Below are 18,083 nucleotides of genomic sequence, written 5' to 3'. Positions count from 1 at the left end.
GTGGGGCATCAATGAAAGGCAGGAAATGCCTTTGATCTCCAGTGATGTCACACAGTCTCGTTGTGGAGTTATTAGTTGTTGATTCTGCAAAAATGGTCCAGTACAGTGAAATGGTCCATAGAAGGATAGAAACATGTTAACCAGACAGTGTTCAAGGATTTGAGCTTTAAACCACTAAATTCTCATTATTAACTAAAGCTGTGTCTGTTATATCTATAACAAAAAAAGACCAATTCACTTTTGGAGCTGCTGGTAAAACAGGGACAGTCTGAGATTGCTTGGACATCCTGACTGCACAAAAGAGAGACATTTCAGGATGCCTGATCCAACAAACATTTGGCTCCTGGCCCAGTTTGGTTCTTTCTTCTGTCTGCAGAACTCAAAGGTATCTGGAAGGACCATGATTGTCTTTGGAGCTTCATTAACAGAGTGCACTCTACTGTGGAGGTCATGAGAAAAAGTGGGAGGAGCCTTTGATCTCTTTGATGTCATTAGAACCTTTGTGACAGACCTTTGTGTTTTCTTCCTCTACGATAGAGACACAAACTGGCAGTACTGATGCTGAGCTGCTTAAAGTGTCTGTCTTGTAAACAGGACATTCTGCATTCAAACCCCAGCAGAGCTTCGCTCTCAGTCAGAGTTGACCTCACCCGAAGTACCCCATAACTCTTGCCAAATGACTTTTTATGACCTGCTTGTTTTGACCTACATTTCCAATATTCTGCCTCGTCTTTCAACCACACCACAACCACATGAAATATTGTGAGGTTGAATGCTGCACGCTGACTGCTTGTGTGTCCAAATGGCTTCAAAGACATCTTTTTGCCATGAACTCCTCCAAACCTTTGGACACAGCTTTGAGCTTTCTCACAGGTGACACAGGTGTGCTGTATTCAGGCTCCAGTCTCTTGGTGTGGGTTGAAATCCCACCACTGCCAGGTCATCTCTCTCTCTGCCATTATTTAATATATTATATTTATAATATAATAATATACATTATATTATATGTATATATCATATTCACTTTGGGTTTGTTTCGAGAAGGTGGGGGTGATGGCTGGGGAATTAGCTCAAATGCTAGAGCGCTCGCTTAGCATGTGAAAGGTAGTGGGATCGATGCCCACATTCTCCACAATACTTTAGCTCTTTGTTGGAGATTACAGCAACAAGTGAACTAAAAACAGCAGGTCCCTGAGTGGGCTTTGGAGGCTTTTGGTAAACAGGACATCCTGCATTCAAACCCCAGCAGTGCTTCACTCTCAGCTGTTACAGCTTTTACTTGCAATCTCTGGACAAGACAAGAGAAACAGTAATTTAGTGGTTGTTGCGCAGACGGAAATTGGTGATTGACCGCTTTGCACAGGACACAAACTTTGGTAAGAGTCATGATGGTCAGCAACTGATATTGGCGAAATAACATAAGGGCTCGTCCATGCAAACATGCAAACACAAACTCTGTTTGACTGTGATGTTTCTCATTTCAGCCTACCTGGTGTTGGTGTCATCTCTCACTGCCTTCTTGAACTTTTGTTCACAGGGAGACAAAATGCCTGAATTACACACCCTGCACAACACAGATTAACCTCAGGGAACAGACCGCCAACACAACAATGCACAACAATGCTGTCGATAAGGATCTTTCCCATTTGGGTTACTTGAAGTGATGGTGGCCACTAATGCAACACTCCGTTTATAACAGTTTTACATTTAATTAAATACTTCACTGCAAAAATGACACACATATGACATTATGGGAAATCTCAAAACTGTGTACAAATGTTTGGAGGAGAAAATGGAAGAAATATGTGTTTGACAGCCTTTTGGACACACAACCAGTGAGCGTGACGCATCCACCCTCACAATATTTCATGGTGTGGTTGGAAATGTAGGTCAAAGAAACCTGAGTTTGAATCTCACTCAGGTACCACCTCCGATGGCGAAACCCACGATTGAACCAGGGACCTTTAGATCTTCAGTCTAACGCTCTCCCAGCTGAGCTATTTCGGCTGGATGAGCCCATTAATGCAGGATGTTCTGTTCACCATCCACTTCTCCAAAGTCCCACAGTGAAGGCTTCAAATGCACATCTCTCACAGTGTTATCATGCCAAGAGAAAGAACTGACTGATTCTGACAATGAGATCAATGTAGAATGTAGTTTGTTATTTGCATCACTGCCTCAGCAGAGGTGGGTTTTGGGCCCAGCACTCTTCCACTGCTCCACTGCTGCTTCACAGTCTGCTGTAAACCGATCCAATGAGATAAAGACTTCCCATGCTTCATTATCAACGCTGGAGATGACAGGGACCGCGGGGCCTACATGCAAAGCATGCACTCTACCACTGAGGTAGATTCCCTGCATGGTGCACAACGCCCGCTGTTATGTTATGAATTACAGATTTAGAGTGCTAACAATTACACCATGGAGCTGTGTGAAGTTTGCTGTCTGGTTGTGTTACTTGAAGGATCTTGACAAGACACTTGCCACAGTGAAGACACCAGCTGAAGCCGTAACATAATGTCACATCAACGGCGTGGCCATTTGACTGCAGGTCAAGAGGTCCCCAGTTCAAATCTGGGTGCCCCCTGCCGAACCTGCATGTTTTCATACGCAAGCATGAACTCTGGTTGACTGTGATGTTTCTCATTTCAGCCCACCTGGTGTTGGTATCGTCTTTCACTGGCTTCTATAACTTTTGTTCACAGGGAGATGAAAAATGCCTGAATTAGCTGATTAGTTTTCATTGACAAGAAACAAACTGGCATTGGTGGGTGGTGACAGTGAAGGTTTCAAATCCAGTTCAGTCCAAATTGTTCCAGTTTTGTTGTTGCTTCTGTCTGCAGAACTCAAAGGTATCTGGCAGGACCACGTTTGTCTTTTGAGCTTCATTAACAGAGTGCACTCTACTGTGGAGGTCATGACAAAAAGTGGGAGGAGTCTTTGATCTCTGTGATGTCATTAGAACCTTTGTGGCATCACAGAATCTGGTTTCATGCTTCTTCATTTTGCTGCCACAGTCCTGATCATATTGGAACTGTTGGAGTTACTGCCTTCACTCCTGACGTCCAGCACAAGAATCATGCTACATGTTATGACACTAAATAAATGACACTTCCTGTCTGAATACCCAAAGAACAACTCCAATCTCCTCCTTAAAGTTGCATCCTCATTCTGATCACCTGGCTCTAAATGCAAACTAAATGCTGTAAATTCGCCACTCACGAGTCTTGAAACAACCTTCTGTCTTCCTGCAGCACCTGTAATAAATATTCACCAGAGCTCAGGTAAGAACTCTACAATTGTCTTTTCTCTTTTTGCACCACAGGGAGCCACAGGCTTTAGTGTTTTCAGTCCTAACCCTTGATTGTCAAGCAATCATATTCCCATTTTATGCAGATTTTTCATCCACAACACACACACACAACAATCTTGAATTGTTTAATTAAATCTAAAACTGTTATGAGTGACAGATTTAGAGTGCTAACGATTACACCATGGACCGTCCAATTTTTTACAGTATTTGTATTTTTACTTTTATCATTTAATATGTTTTGCTGCGTTTCAACTCATTAACGCTTTAAGCTACAGAAAGAACAAGAGCATTTCAAAATAAAAGCCAATTTATATTAGTTTATTTGTATCTTTAGCTCAGATGTCGCAAAGCGCAACAATGCTGTCAATAAGGAACTTTCCTATTTGGGTTACTTGAAACATTTGGTGCAGTAGGCAGCAAGTCAGTCTCATAATTTGAAGGTCGTGAATTCGAGCCTTATACGGGGCACAGTTTTAGTTAATAATGAGAATTTAGTGGTTGGGACTAGAACCTCAGTTCCTTTAACATGCTTCGATGATATATTAGAGTTCTATGGACCATTTCACCGCTCTGCATAGACAAGTATAAAGAATGACACAACAGTGTCATCTCACTATTTTCCAGTTTAAATGCACAACAGCAGCATCCAGCTTCTCTGTCAGAGAGTTGTGAAGTTCTGTCTCTGCATCAACACCATGAACCACAAAATTATCATTGCAATCTCTGGACAAGAGAAACAGTAATTTATGTGGTTTTTGCTGATCCACTGACCTCCTCGACCCCTTCATTTTGTAACCTATGCCATGAATCCATACAAAAAACCAAAGACTTGCTGTGTTTAGTTCACTTGTTGCTGTATCCAAGAGCTAAAGTCTTGTGGAGAATGTGGGCATCGATCCCACTACCTCTCACATGCTAAGCGAGTGCTCTACCATTTGAGCTAATTCCCCTGCCATGCTAGCATGCAAGCTAAGCTTTGAGAAAAGGCCGCTTTAACAACATCAACAGGTTTCAAAGCTTTTTTAATCATCTGTATTTTTCAGTAAAAACACTTGCCCTGACCGGGAATCGAACCCAGGCCGCGGCAGTGAGAGCGCCGAATCCTAGCCACTAGACCACCAGGGAGCGTTTAGACAAATACCTTTGTCCCAAAACCTTACAGCAGTAGAGGTGAAAGAAAATCTGTCCTTTCACACAGTGAAGGTTCCAATGTGAAACCTTAACCTGTAGACACCTGTTTTGTCCACTCCACACGTGTGAGCAAGTGCAAACTCTAAGCCTCCATGTGATCTTATCAGATCGTGGTCATTGTGTATTGGAATGACTGGACTCCCTTTGATGGGCAAATTTTTCAGCTTCTGTCATCAGAATGGCTGAGCGTTCTAAGGTGCTGCGTTCAGGTCGCAGTCTCCCCTGGAGACTCCAGGACAAGTATAAAACATGACGAGGAGGCCGATGGACTGCTAATCCGTTGTGCTCTGCACACATGGGTCCGAATCCCATCCTTGTCGCTGGTTGTGTTAGTCTTTCCATGTCGCAACAACAACATACATAAATGTTACTGAGTGCTATTTTCCCATTTGTTTTTACTTCTTCTACGATACAGATACAGACGGTTTCAGAGAACAACTGCAGAGATGATGCCTTGGACCACTCGGCCATCCTGACTGTTTTTGTCAACCAGTGGAGCCTGCTGGTCATTGGATAGACTGCAGGTGGAAGTCTCAGTACTTTTTAACCTGCTCATAACCAGGCAGTGTTCTGCTGGGTAAGTTTGGGTCTAAAAAAAGAAACTACTTATCGCCCAACGTGGGGCTCGAACCCACGACCCTGAGATTAAGAGTCTCATGCTCTACCGACTGAGCTAGCCGGGCTGCTAAAGCTGCAAAAATGATCCTAAAAATTTCCAAAAATACAGACTGTTTATTTTTATCATTATGCTGCGTTTCAACTCCTTGATGCTTTGAGCTGCAGAAAGAACAAGAGCAGTTGCACCATACAAACATTTCAAATAAAAGCCAATTTAGATTATTTTATTTGTATCTTTAGTTCAGATGTAGCAAAGCGCAACAATTCTGTCAATAAGGATCTTTCCCATTTGGGTTATTTGAAGTGATGGTGGCCACTGATGCAACACTCCGTAGCAGCACCACTCTGATGTACAGGGATGTATTTTGGATCTGAAAATACCCCCAACATATGTGGCTGACCATCATGACTCTTATCAAAGTTTCTTTCAAAGGAGATGCTGATTCTGTGATGTCACAAAGGTTCTAATGACATCAAAGGGATGAAATCCTCCCACTTTTTTGTCATGACCTTCACAGTCCACATGGCTCGTTGGTCTAGGGGTATGATTCTCGCTTAGGGGTGCAAGAGTCCAGGTTCAAATTGCGGAAGAGCCCATCTGTTGCCTTTCAGTCAATAAGGGTGCTAACTGTTCCACTATGGAGCTGTGTGAGGTTTGCTGTCTGGTTGTTAGTTGCAGTATCTTGGCAACTGAAGCAAGAGCAATGGTAGTTTTGTGGCTCATGCTGTGCTGAGGAGAAGGGATATTGTTGATTGACTGCTTTTCACAGGAGACAAACTTTGGTAGGAGTCATGATGGTCAACCACTTATTATATTTTCAGATCCGCTGTACATCTTGGTACTTCTTTGTACTACTTTTGTGGTGCTGAGCTCACCATTTGAAGCAAACATGAGAGAGTGTGACGTATGCATCTGTGTTGCGTGGGGGATCAATGATTCTGGTTTCATACCGGAGCTGCTCTCTGCTCTGATTACACTGATTAACATCAGCTGAGGTCCAATCAGAACCTGAGTCCAGATGGAGCGCTCAGGTTCGGTCTGACTTTTCTTGAAATTGCTTTTAATTATTTTGTTTTATTTTTATTGTGCATGTTTTAAAAACTGCTGATACTTCCACCTGCAGTCTACCGGCTTCACTGGTTGGAAAGTCAAGTCAAAGTGTGTTGAAGTCTATGGGGTTTCATACAGACATAGTGAAAGGTATCACGTTCTGAGATGCTGCATGTGGTCAGTATGGGGATCGAACCCATGACGTTGGCATTATCAGCACCACACTCTCACCATTGCAATTAGCTGTGTATGAGGCAGCTGAGCTGCAGACCATTCAGTGTGTAGGGGGTTTGAATCCTGCCTGTCCATGTTGGTCCTTCTTGAACATTCTCTAAATATCCTTGGAACCTGTTTAAGGTTAATTCAAAGTTTATCTGGACCGACTGTATCTGCTTTCAAAGCTGTTGTCAGATCTTTCTGTTTTTTCTACACAACTCCAATACCAGTTAGTCAGCAAAATATGATGAGCCAAGTCCACTGTGACAACTAACAAAGGATTTTCTTTAGCATAAAGCATAATAAGCTTTAGTTATTAGTTGTTGATGTTGCTGTGATATGAAAGAGAGAACAAGAGCAGTTGCACCATGGAAGCATTTCAAGAAGAAAGCACATTTTGATTATTTTATTTGTATCTTCAGCTCAGTCCCCACTTTGGAAACTCGAAGCGATGGTAGCTGCTAAACTTAAGATCATACCACAGCTTGGCCCCCTGCCATGCTGGATGTTCTGTTCACCATCCACTTCTCCAAAGTCCCACAATGAAGCTAAAAATTCACATCTCTCACACTGTTATCATGACAAGAGAAAGAGGGTGACAGAATTTTTGTAGTTTGTACTGTATTTTGGGAAGAAAATTTCATGAAGCATTTCATGCTTCTAAGATATTGCAACAGGTAAAACACCAATCTATCTAATGACGCCTCTTGGACGAGAGGTCAAACGTCTTCAAAAATCTAGGATAATTCCACCTGGAACAGCAGGCAGCAACATGGAGAGACAAAAAAACCACTGAACACCGACGAGGATGGGATTCAAACCCACGCGTGCAGAGCACAATGGATTAGCAGTCCATCGCCTTAACCACTCGGCCACCTCGTCGTACCGCCACCAAATGGTAATGAAATATGCCAAACGTGAAAATTTAGAATGTGATGACATAACATGATGTTCTATCTGTCACCAACTTTACTGGTCCATGATTATGATGCATATAATGATCTTTATTTGCACATGCACAGCATGATTATATTATTTTTATCTTGGGGAGAATGCAGAAAGATAGCACATACAATGAATGTTCCTTTACATTATGAGACATGACCTTTAGCTGGAAAATGTCTCATGAAAGACACATGTGAAGTCATGCAAATTTTGAGCCTCTGTGCGATCTAATCGGGAAATCTTTGCGTACTCACGTTGATGGGCTAATTTTTCAGCAAATTTTTTGGAAAACTTTTGAGCTTTTGTGGTTGAGTAATTGTGGTTGCCTGAACACTCTGGCTTTATGTTGCTTCCCTTTGGATGGATGCAGACAAAGTTCCATGACTGTGAATAATGTAGAGAAAAGACTAACCTTCCTCTGGCAAAAGTTAAACTGCAATGGCCGGAATCGAACCCGGGTCAACTGCTTGGAAGGGCTATGCTCACCACTATACCACCATTGCATGTGAAGGTGCAAAATCACAGTCCTTTTTTAATCAAACTGGTTATGGGAACTCACATGGCTGGATTTATGACCGAACATTATCCACACTTTAAATGAATCAAAGTAAACCCATCATCCCTCAACAGAGGCCTCAGATATGTCTTTCCTTCTTTCGTCCTCTGGTGGAGGCCACTAGAGGTGAAAAAAATTCCAAATGCCAATTCCAAAGAGACAATATTTCTTCCTTGCTAAGCGTCACACCATGGAACCACAAGGATGCAGCTGAGGGTCTGCTGATGGTGTCCTGAGGTGACAGCAGTTTGTAGTCTGTAATATAATACAGACTGGAGTATAACAGACTGTCACTTATTTAGTTACCTGTTTTGTCTCAGCAAGAATTTGGTTCAGGTGTCATCAGAGGAAATGACATGATGAACAGCAAACAATGTTTGTTACAAGGATCATGTAGCTCTGCATACTGTAGGGTATCATCAATATCACAGGTTGGTAACATCACGAGTGGGGAGGCTATTGCCTTAGTGTGTATTTGTATCAATAAGTGACCGACACGGATGTGTTTTCAGAGACAGACTGCTGAGAAACTGGTCCGTTGGCATGATCACAGTGATCATGGCTGCTGATTGATGTGTCTGCTGGTGGGTGTGTTGATCAGTATGTGGGGAGTGTTCATTAGCCAATCAATGACCAGTGTCGGCTGGAACATGTCACACGCTGTTATGACTCTTACCAAAGTTTGTCTTCTGTGAAAAGCTGTCGGTCACCAAATTTCCATCCATTCCATTCCATTCATCAAGAAATATTCTTTAATTAAATGTTCCTAAACTTCTATTAAAGGCAGCATTATTGCAGCAGGCAGCACTCTATGGTGGAGGTCATGAGAAAAAGTGGGAGGAGCCTTTGATCTCTGTGATGTCATTAGAACCTTTGTGACATCACAGAATCAGCATCTCCTTTGATGGTTACTGATGGAACAGGAAAAGGTCAGATCCTGATATAATCTTGTGAATCCACAATTATGTCTTTCTTTGTTTGTGTACCAACAGCCTGAGCTCTGGAACATTTAATTAAAGAATACATTTTGATGACGGTTGGAAATGTCTGTTTATAGTTTATCACTTGTTAGGATCCCCGTTAGCTGTCACTGAGGCAGCAGCTACTCTTCCTGGGGTCCAAATGAAAATGCACATCTGCAGTCAAACAGGTTCAGGTAGATGCAGAGTCCTACATTAAACAAACCACTTTACCATCAACCTAAGCTGCAGTATACACATTACACTTCCATTACCAGATCCTCTGTATATACATTCACTTCAGAGTGGTGCTGTGGCTTAGCTGGTCAAAGCGCCTGTCTAGTAAACAGGAGCTCCTGGGTTCAAATCCCAGCAGTGCCTCATTCATAATGTAAGATGTTGTAGATAGAAAACACTTATACATGGGAATTGCACGTTCTACCACTGAGCTACATCCCCTGCATGGTCTGGCAGCATTAACTAACCAGATAGCTTCTGAGCTCCTGAAGCTATATGCTGTCTGATGAAGCCTTTTGGATGAGATGAGGACATTGATGATGCTGCTGAATTTAGGTCACCTGCACTTATGTCAACAGTCAGAGCTCCATAGACAATCATAGTACTGAAGAAAAATACTTTAAACATGAGCTCTGTGTCACATTCATGCAGCTTGTGTAGAAACAGTTCATTCCATCAGAATGAACCTTCACCTGTTAAGGTAACAGTTTGGTAACAGTTGAGGAGGAAACTATCCAGGCTGGAAAATGTTGAGTCACAGGAGCTTTCCTGCATGTGGGTGTTGTGGCCGAGTGGTTAAGGTGATGGACTAGAACTCTCTGTGCAGGTTCAGATCCTGCCAGCAACAGCTAGTTTTTTTTCATGGACCAAGTTTCCCATTTGGGGAGAGATGAAGCATGTTTGAGAATCTCTGTTATCTGCACAGCCTTAAAATATGACACAGCTGAGTGCTGTTGTGAGGACTCTAAGAGGAGGAGAGCACTCACTGGTGCTCAGTTATCATTATCAAGGCCGGTGATAGGGACACACCTTTAGTTCCACTTCCAGGTCATGGAAGCAATAATGAGAAGTCATTTCTACTGTGTGCTGTGCTGAAATAGCTCATTGGGGGGCGAACAAAAGGACGCACAACAGCTGCTGAAACCCAGGATTGAAACAGAGACCTTTAAATCTTTAATGTAATGCTCTCCCAAACAGGCAGGATCTCTGTGAGACACAAAAGGAGCAACATTTAGGATAATTATAGCTTATTATAGAGCCCACACTTTAAGAACGGCGGCCCTATAAGCATCCAACAGCATCACTGAGTCAGGAGCAGCACAGTGACAACTGTACACATTACTGGAGAAAGTGATAAATGACATTCTGCATCTATTTGAGTCAGTGAGGAAACATGTGAAGAGAAGAAGCTGCTCGTTCTCCTTCAACAGTTTGATCTGAGGAAAAGTCACTTCCTCTTTTCAGGAATCAACTTCTACCATCTGTCCACTAGATGGAGATAACTGAGCATCAACTTAAAAATCCTCCAGTCTTCCATGTGTGAACTATAACCAGTGAATTAAACAAAGATCGTCCCTGGGTGGGCTCGAACCACCATCCTTTCGGTTAACAGCCGAATGCGCTGACCGATTGTGCCACAGAGACATGATGACCAGTTCCTGTTACAGCCTAAAACCATAAACTGAACATGAATCCAGCACTCAGCGTTACAGCAGCACACCTCTGTTACTGTGGAGCTGTGTCTCTTTTGTACTTTATTATAGATGACAGAAAAAACTCCAGATAAGAAGCAGCTGTACATGCAGTGACTAGTTCTCCTGCTCAGGTATCGTCTCTCAGGGCATCGTGTGTTGTCTTTGTGTGTTTTTGTGTCCAATGCTTCACAGCTCACAGGCCAAAGTACGTGCTGGCTTTCATTGCTGACATGTACAGATGAGTTACCTCAATGTAAGTATCATAGGTACAGCACACAGCTGAAACATTTACTGTTCAGGGTGGAATACGGCACCTCGCTCAGTGCTTGTCCAGGCAAGAAAGGTTCAGCTGCCAGCTTGTTAGATCAACAATGTGTCACATTCTAAAGCAAAGTACTGCTGGGATTTGAACCCAGGACCTCTTGTATACTAGACAGACACTTTGACCAGCTAAGCCACAGCACCACTCTGAAGTACATGTATATACAGAGGATCTGGTGATGGAAGTGTAATGTGTATACTACAGTTGAGGTTGTTGTTGTGGTTTGTTTTAATGTAGGACTCTGCATCTACCTGAACCTGTTTGACTGCAGATGTGCATTTTCATTTGGACCCCAGGAAGAGTAGCTGCTGCCTCAGTGACAGCTAACAGGGATCCGAACAAGTGATAAACAATAAACAGACATTTCCAATCATCAGAACAGATAAAAACTTTATGACATGGACCACTTAAGTTGGTGACAGATAGAACATCATGTTACTTGATGTTACTTCATTACATTTGAAAATTGTAAGGTTGGTGTATTTCATTGGCATTTTGTGGGGGGCAGGTGGGACTTGAAAATTAATCCTTGTCAGAAATGATTGAGCAATAAAGAACAACGATAAACGAGGGGAGAGGGGTGAACAACATTAATGGGCTGGAAAACTGTATCTGCCATAGAAGAAGACATTCATAATGAGTTAAAGCAAATTCATTCAAATGTCATATGAGGGGCTCGTCCAGGATTTGAAACTGGGAACTCTTGCACTCTGAGTGAGAATCATACCCGTACACCAACAAGCCCTGGAAGGAGGAAATGTTGATAGTGTCCATGGTTTTGCACACCACAATTGTCATCCACAACATAATATTCCTTTATTTTGTTGTTTATGCTTTTATTGCTCACTGCTACAGTTAGTAAAATATAAAACACATATGAATTCTATTTTAATCTGTTCATTTTAAATTCCTGATCTGGTGGCAGCTGCAGCTTTTTTCTAATGTTAAAATGAATGAAGTCGGATCACAGACTGTTCTGTTGATGTCTGGTCCTCTGCTCCAGGTGGAGAGTCCTTCAGTTTGTGGAGGATTTCAGTGTGAATAAAGGATGAGGCCGTGTGTGTGTGTGTATATATACATATATAGTGGCAGCATAAAGACTGGGTCCCGCTGTCTTACTCAGGCTGAACTACAGCGTCTATTCACGGGGGCTTTGACCTGCTCCGTGTCCGACCTGGGCCGGTGCACCCCTCCTTAGACGACCTGGTGATCCCGGGCTCCCCCCGGAGCACCATATCGATACCGAACTTAGTGCGGACACCCGATCGACATAGTCCGCTGCAGCCCAGAGCTCCTGAGCTCAAACGCTCCTCCAGCCTCAGCCTCCCGGTAACTTGGATTACAGGCGCGCGCCACCGCACCCGGCGAGGGACACACTTCCTGATCGGACTTTTAGCCTTTATGGCAGTGACGTCACAAAAGGCAGCAGCGCTTCAGACTCACACATCACTTCAAACTTTTGAGGAAGTGACACACAACTGTGAGGAGCACAAGAGTTGACCGACACAGACGTGGTTTCAGAGACAACAACATGGCAGTGAAGCGCACACTCTTATTTTGAAGGACAGTATTTTTTTTTTTGTCATGCTTTCTTTTTCTTTTGAGTGTTAATATTGTAGGAAGGAATTTACAGTTACAGATGTTGATGTTAAGGTTTAAAACATACACAAATGCCGGGAGGGAGGTCTGCGAAGCACCGGAAGTAGAATGCATATTTTATTTTGTAATCTCCCTTGCCGTCTTGCGCTGCATATTATTTCCTCTTGCTCGCGACTCTCCTTCCAGAAAATTACGCATTTCTGATGGTCTTTGTATTTTTTTTTATCGTTTTGTTGTGCAAATTGAAGTAAGTTAGATAAAAATACTTATGAAGTTGGTGTAATCACAGAGTTAAGTTGTAAAACTATATATTTTGTTATTTTCATGCATAATCTCGCCAATTAGAGGAGAAGTGGAGAAGCATGAGTTGCTCGGCTGCTACTTAGCTTATAACGCCAGAGTGTGCTATTGAGACTGGATGCTAACAGGAGCCATGTAGAGACTGTGTTCATGGTGTTACAGAGCACAGAGGGCATGTAGGAGAAAAACCTGTCAACACCTGTGAATGTTTCTTCTCCACAATGCAGGTATGTGAGTTATTCTTTTTTTAGTTTTCTTAGGTTGATGTACATTTTATTTAGTTGGGTTAGGGTTAGTTGTTTGTGCTCTTAAATAAAGCTGGTCCCTTCCGGGTACTTTTCCTGTGTGAGGGGAACAGATGAGCACAGGTGAACCCCATGTGAGGGTCAAACTCACAGCTTTCATATAATGAGACTGCAACATCTAGGCCTGGAAGTCAGCTTAAGTAAGAGTGAGATGGAGGAGACCTGTCAGTGCTGCTTTTCATGTAGAGCAGCTCAGTTTTAAAAAGTTGGAGGAAAAAGTAACATTGCATTGGCCGGGAATCAAACTCGTGAAAGTACACATCGTTCTGCAGTTCTCTATCAGCAGCAGCAGTAGATACTGCTCTGAGCTCCGTCCTCTCCCTCCTCCCAAAACGGCCACAGTGTTCAAACTCACACAAGGAAACTGTTAGAAATTCGATGTAAAAAGTGTGACAGTGGCGTAACAAAGGTGGAGCTTATGTTTGCACCTGTGTGGGAAACAGCAATAAAATAAATGAAAATAAACAGGTTCTTGTGTGGCAGATGGAGATTCTCTCCCCCTCCTCCTCACTCATCAATCCCATCAGCTATCAGGTGCCGCCCCTCTGTGTGTTTACGTGGATCCTCCGGTTCCTCTTCCTCACCTTCACAGTCCGGTGTGTGTGTGTGTCCTGTGTGTGACCTCTTGAATGCAGACCGGGTTTCCTGCTCGGAGCCCGTTCAGCCTCTTGGTGTTGTGATTTGGCAGTGCGCCCTCTCCTCCTCTCCTCCACGCTGTTGGAAACGGCCCTCTGCACAGTGGCTGTGCCTTCTGTGTTTCACAGCCATCAGCCTCCACCACCAACAGGCTGCTGTTTTGTTTGTCGTCTCCTGTCACGGTCGTGTGAGTGCTGGAGGTGAGGAGCCAAGTGCAGGAGCAAGTGGAAGCCAGTTGAAGGTGGTGGAAATACACCACCATACATGTTTAATAAACAAAACCAAGACTTGGAACAGACATAAACATACGTTCATGCACATACTTGTACTCAAAACAAGAAAAAACTGGAGCGAATTAAAAAAGAAAAAACAAGGCATGGCTCTCAGGGAACAGTGGTGAACAGGACAAGGATCCAACACGGACTAGACAAAATCCAAGTCTGAAATACAAACTGAACTTAACAAGACACAAGTAACACACATTAGGGCAGGGAAGGAATAAACCAGCTGAGGTGGGAAACAACAAAGAAGGGAAGTAACCAAACAACACTGAGGGGAGACAAGACTTTCAAAATAAAGCTGAGTCAACAGAAACTGACTAACAGCTCACAGACTGACCCTGACCCTCTGGTCTCTCTGGCTGAACTGGTCTGGTTGCAGAGGACGTTCCAGAATCAAGCCATGTTTCAGTGGGTTTTTATACCTACTGTTAGTTGTTTTAGTTTAATTTAGTTGGTGGTATTAATATGTTCTTTACATATTGTTTGTTGTCTGGGAGTTGGTTGACATAGGCTCCACACAGGCACATCCTCCAACCCCCCTGGGTAATGTAAATTAGATTTTTGGCCAGGCTGGGAATCAAAGCTGTGAAAGCATTGCTCAGGAAGGAATGATATTTTTTGTGTTGGGTGTGTTTTAATTCATTATTATGAGTTTCCTCAAGAATTCTCAGTGGCAATGAAAAGCAGCTGTGCGTGTCATGAACTGAAAGCTGTTTAATAATGTGTTTGTTTTTGTTAGTTCTGCCATGGAAAAGGTCATAAATGCACGCTATGGCAGAATCATAACAAATGTCACACTGCACTGGTTTTCTTCTTTTCTCACCTGCCCAGCTCTACCCGTCTGCTGCACCCACCTAATCAGTGCAACCATCTCATTCCACTAATTTTCTGATAGATTATTTTTAGCGTCATGTCTCATATTCATTTCCAGACTGTTTGTTTGGAGTTGATCCTGTCTGTCTCTGACCACATAACCTGACATATCCAACCAAAGCAACAGACTGTTAGAGCTCCGCTGCCGAAGAGGCAGATACAGGAAATCATTCCTGCCACATTCCATCACACTGTACAATATCTCTCATCTGTCTGACAGAGAAACCACATCTCTGATATATAAAAACAAAACAAACTGTAACTATAGCACCTAATGTGTCATTGTATTCTTATAGTTTGTGTAGTTATTGTCTGTTTATAGTTTTATTATCTTGTACATATTTTATATTTTATTATTATTCCTGTTACTACTGTACAGTTTGTCTTGCTGCTGTGACATGAGAATTTCCTAGTTTGGATCAATAATGTACATCTATTTGTCTATCTGACCACCATCTGTCTCTGACTCCTCTGACTGCCGGCCCTCACCTCTCCCCTGTTTACCTGGATTCCCTCACCAGAGGGGCTTCAGAATAAACTGTTGAACTGTTCTTTTTTTATCTCAGTCTGTGTTGTACTTCGGTTCGACCTAACACCCGTTACAGTCAGTATTGAAATTTTGTATAATTGGGGGATGTTACTTTAATGGAACTGAGGATTAAAGGTGCAAGGAACATTTCTGGGGTTGATCATTTGGTCCTTCAAATGTAAGGCATTATTCTTTATTCAATCCCGGGCCATATTCCACATAATCTGGAGTCATTTATACTTTTGCAATGGTTTCAAAAACAGGTTGAAGGATTTTTAAGAATTCAGGAGTTTTAACTGGTAGAGTTACAGAACACCAAATAATCTACATATGTACTTTTGTAATTATATGAACAATGATGGAATTAATTCATATATTTATCAAAATACTGCATTTAAATGCAGTTCAAAGTACTGTATGATATTCGAGTGTTTCTATTTATTTGTACTGTATTCCTGAACACCACCACTTTTCAGAAGAAAATATTGAACTCTTGTACTGGACTACATTTAATTGACAACTTAAATCCAAACAAATCCAAAAAAAAGAAACAATAAGACCTGTCAATTACAACTGTGTAATTGTGATGATTTAAAACACAAAAGTTAACACAATTTCCTTTCTGTGTGTCCTCAGGGACAGGCAGTAATGTGAAGATTTAAGTGACTGGATCCTCATGTAACTTCCTCTACGGAAGTCCCATTAAAGGACACAGCATCTCGCTGCAGTCTTCATGTCTCCCTTTGGAGCAGCCTGAAGTTTTGTGGAAGAGGTAAACCAACAAAACAGCAGAGTACAGCTGTGGACTGAAACAGGCTGAATGATAAAGGTTGTGTATGTCAGCTGCTTCCTTGTTGCTAAAGTCACGTGTCCCCCGGCCCCTCCCCCCTGTGTTCTGTCCCAGTGGGCGTGTCCTCTCTCCTAATGAGGCACACCTGTCCAGCATTTCCCGCCAATCAGCCCACATAGATTCCCTCCTCGGACTTCTCTTCAGTGCCGGAGTATCCTGTGTTCTTCTTGGTACCGCTGCTCTATTATTGTTATTATTATTATTATTATTATTATTGTTATTCTTATTATCCGTTCAGGTTCTCCGGTGTCTCTCAGTCAGCCTCTCTCTTGGTTCCCTGTTTGTTCAGTCTCGCCTTTTGTTTTCTCTCTCTGTTTTTCAGAAAGTCGAGCTCAGTCTGTGTTTCCTCTTTTTGTTGGACTTTTGTATCCCAACCGGACTATTTCTGTTGGACTCTAACTGTAGAGAAATACTCGGTTTTACCGGCTCTGTTTCTCCATCTCCACCTCGCTGACTACAGCAGCAGTACAACAACAAACCAAAAACAGGTTGGAGCGGTTTAATGTTTCATACTTTGGACTCTGAAGTTATGAGGATGTAACTTTCCTCAGCTCAAACAGACACCAGGACTGATGAGGGAGAACAAGCAGCTTCTTCTCTTCACATGAAGCTGGAAAGTGTCAGAAAGTCTCCCTGAAGTGAGTTCAGCAGGTGAGAATCTGTAAATGTGTGAACAGGATCACTGTGATCACATTGTGTTGTTTCACTGTTTGACTGGCGGAAGAACTTTTCTGGATGCTGATTAGCTGCTTTCAATGTGTAAAAATAATATTAATAGTTTGAACAATAATTTGAGGATCGGCTGTATTAATGGCATTAATAGAATCAACAGAGCACTGATCCTCCAGTGTGAGTTGACAGGTGTTTTTTTTTTTTTTTTTTGGGGGGTCTGCGTTTGTCCTCATAGTTTAACACCACAGGGTGTGTTACTTTTTGACAGTTTAGTGACAGAACTGGTCTTCCCTGAAAATGTCTGAGAGATGACAGTTTCAGAAATCGCAGCATCCATCAACCCATTCTACAGTCAGTTACCACCATCTAGTGGACAGACAGAAGAAGCACCATTAGATCTGAGATACGGCTAAGTTGTGGAGGCACAGTATTTAATTTGTCAAAGAAACAAATGATTAAGGTGCATCCTAAACATCAGATGAGAGAACCATCTCCTCTGGTCTGGGGTTTCCTGACAGGTCAGACTGGCTTAGTTGTAACTGATGGCTTGTAATAATTTGGTCCTCAAATGTATTTAATTAAAATACCTTTTAAACATTACAAAACATAAATATTTATCTGATTCAATTTAAAGTTTTAAATATAATGCAAATATAAAATTGAATGTTGGGATGAGCATTAATCTTGAGTGTCCTTTCTCAATTTTCTGTCTGTGTTGTTTTCAGTCAGGTTAAGGCTGAACTTAGTGTATATTTGATGATGATGTATGTGTCCTGTGATGTAAATCCTGTTGTAATGAAGCTTTTTGTTGTGTTTGTGTGAAGGTGGAGGCTCAGCTATGAATCAGTGTGAGGACAGAGAGGAGGGAGCCCCTCCCTCTAAAACCACTCTGTGTGGGGAACATGAGAGTCAGACCAAAGCTCAGAGGTGAGATGAGGATCTCTAACTGTCTATCTGTCAGAGCTCAGCACTCAGATCACTGCTCCATCATTATTCACTCTCACTGTCACTTACATGTTTTACTCCTGAACTTTTTCTGCTGCTTTTTTATTTGTCCTTGTTTTTACAGGGAGCTCAACCAACATTTGAAGATATTGTGAGTATAATGATAATCATACCTTTTTTGGGTTTTTTTTTCCCCTCTGTCTCTTCTGT

General features: G+C 42.3%; 1 protein-coding gene, 1 long non-coding RNA gene and 6 other non-coding genes across 8 annotated transcripts in view; 3 read left to right on the top strand and 5 right to left on the bottom strand.

The window, feature by feature from the left end:
* LOC115053664 (NLR family CARD domain-containing protein 3-like) overlaps positions 1–18,083 on the top strand; it is a 284,587-nt gene that overhangs the window by 260,024 nt on the left and 6,480 nt on the right. The gene's annotated exons all lie outside the window — the stretch shown is intronic.
* trnaa-agc (transfer RNA alanine (anticodon AGC)) lies at positions 4,191–4,263 on the bottom strand. Its single transcript has one exon. It is a non-coding gene; the product is annotated as a tRNA-Ala (tRNA).
* trnae-cuc (transfer RNA glutamic acid (anticodon CUC)) lies at positions 4,367–4,438 on the bottom strand. Its single transcript has one exon. It is a non-coding gene; the product is annotated as a tRNA-Glu (tRNA).
* trnak-cuu (transfer RNA lysine (anticodon CUU)) lies at positions 5,115–5,187 on the bottom strand. The gene has a single exon. It is a non-coding gene; the product is annotated as a tRNA-Lys (tRNA).
* On the bottom strand, positions 7,190–7,271 carry trnas-gcu (transfer RNA serine (anticodon GCU)). The gene has a single exon. It is a non-coding gene; the product is annotated as a tRNA-Ser (tRNA).
* On the top strand, positions 9,157–9,230 carry trnat-agu (transfer RNA threonine (anticodon AGU)). Its single transcript has one exon. It is a non-coding gene; the product is annotated as a tRNA-Thr (tRNA).
* trnan-guu (transfer RNA asparagine (anticodon GUU)) lies at positions 10,438–10,511 on the bottom strand. Its single transcript has one exon. It is a non-coding gene; the product is annotated as a tRNA-Asn (tRNA).
* LOC115053933 (uncharacterized) lies at positions 16,058–16,748 on the top strand. The gene is made up of 3 exons (XR_003841555.1): positions 16,058–16,178; positions 16,311–16,426; positions 16,579–16,748. It is a non-coding gene; the product is annotated as an uncharacterized LOC115053933 (long non-coding RNA).

This window comes from Echeneis naucrates, chromosome 2 (genome assembly GCF_900963305.1).
Source record: "Echeneis naucrates chromosome 2, fEcheNa1.1, whole genome shotgun sequence".
Classification (NCBI taxonomy): domain Eukaryota; kingdom Metazoa; phylum Chordata; class Actinopteri; order Carangiformes; family Echeneidae; genus Echeneis; species Echeneis naucrates.
The sequence above is the reverse complement of the archived record's forward strand: the minus strand, read 5'-3'. Positions and strand labels throughout refer to the sequence as shown.